At 35.8% G+C, this 1,828-nt stretch overlaps 1 long non-coding RNA gene across 1 annotated transcript; it reads left to right on the forward strand.

Moving 5' to 3' along the window:
* The first annotated feature begins 227 nt into the window (after positions 1-227).
* On the forward strand, positions 228-1,536 carry LOC131548009 (uncharacterized). The gene is made up of 3 exons (XR_009273080.1): positions 228-464; positions 558-667; positions 878-1,536. It is a non-coding gene; the product is annotated as an uncharacterized LOC131548009 (long non-coding RNA).
* The last annotated feature ends 292 nt before the right edge of the window (positions 1,537-1,828 follow it).

The raw sequence follows: 1,828 nt of genomic DNA on the forward strand, positions 1-1,828 counted from the left end.
ACCGTTCAAATGAGTCATTTGTTTGTGACTCAAACTGAGCACGCTGTTGTAGCATTACACCTGCTAAAACAATTCAATACGTGCAATCTGAATTTAATAATAATATTTATTTTGTGGTAACATGCCGTGTGGGAAGCTCTGACAGAGAAAACACTATAGATACGTAAGAGGGAGCCGTAAAATGTAAGTGCATCATCTTTTGTTCCTGAATGAAGGCCTAATCTGTCTGCTGCACTTGAGCAGGTTCAGTTTTTAGAGTGAATGAAAACTTTTGAAGCATAGATATGCCGTGTGATGTGATTAAAATCATACTTATTTTACTGTGGTGGGGATTATTATGAGCAAACAAACTTAAAAGTTTAATCTGAACACTATATAACGTTATATGCAATCTGACACTTATTCATTTAATTTTTTTTACAGAAATTCTGAGCTGCTGCATGAACATTCATCAAACATATAAGGTGCAATTCTGGCTCTGGTCCTAATGATTGTAAAAGCTGTAATGCTTAAGATTAAATAATTATCTTACAATATATATTTGTACATATTTCAAGGCTGCAATTTGGAAAAAACTTTCAAGCTAATGCTGCTGAAATGGAGGTCAAGGGGACTATGAAGAGGTGGCTCCAGCTGAAGGGTGGACTTCAGGAGGCAGACACACTCTGTGAGTTTAAAAGAACCATCTCTTTAATCTTCCATACACGACACACTATCACATTTCTATAATTCAAATCTCTTAAAGGATCTTTATGCTGCACCAATTAGGGTAAGCAGCAACACTTCCTACAATATCTAATGTACATGTTAATTTTTAAGAAGAATGACATCATTGCTTATATTAGTTGCTTATATACTGTCTCACCCTTATCCCTAGGTTACAGTAATTAGCTGATCCAGTCGGTATCCAGACCAGATGGTGGACCTGCACCCAGGAACGACCACAACACATCCCTGACTGTCAGCGGAGACCATGACAGATCTCTGTGAAGACCTCATTGATGGCCCCAGCACAGATCCTCAGCAAAGACTACGAGAACCAGACAAGCCCTCTGCGCAGACCCTTTTTACCAGCTTCACCTGCTGGCGTGATATTACTTCATGCAGAAGAAGTTGGATGAAATATTCTGAATGATATCAATCCACAATCTGACTTGTGATGCAGCCTGGAATAATCAAACCACGTTCATTCGTTTGGCCAGAGGAGACTGTTTCCTGACTGAGCCGGGTCTTGTTTGGGTTTCTTGTCACTGTTGCCTTTTGTCTTGCTTGGTTGAAGACACCTAATATTCAGCAATATTATTGACTTGTCTGCACTGACACCATTTGATAAGAATTGAACTGAATTATGACACACAATGTTTTATATATGAAGAGTTTATTTGCAAAAACAGATAACTCCGTTTTAAAATATTTTTAAAAATCATGTTTTTTGTTATCATGTTTTTGTTTTATTGTGTTAGTTAGCTAGTATTTATTAGTTATTCTTTACCTAATCAAAATAACCTGAATGCAGTTTGATTGAGATTAATTGCAATGCACAATGAAAAACATGATTTTTAAAATTAAAACGAAGTTATCTTTCTGCAAATGAACTCTTCATATATATACATATATGCAGTAAATATAATTTACTTGTTACTTTGTGGTTTAAAAAGTGTGAATGTTTATACTGTATTGCATTTGTTCATATACATTTAAAGTATTTGGTAATTTTATAATTAAAGCCTTTTTAATGTTTTTAAATGGTTGTATTTGTGTTTCACTGCTGAATTACATTTAGCAGTTTCTGGGCCACATTCGGCCCGGGGACCAAGCCGAATCTCAG

Source organism: Onychostoma macrolepis, chromosome 10 (genome assembly GCF_012432095.1).
Source record: "Onychostoma macrolepis isolate SWU-2019 chromosome 10, ASM1243209v1, whole genome shotgun sequence".
NCBI classification, from domain to species: Eukaryota; Metazoa; Chordata; class Actinopteri; order Cypriniformes; family Cyprinidae; genus Onychostoma; species Onychostoma macrolepis.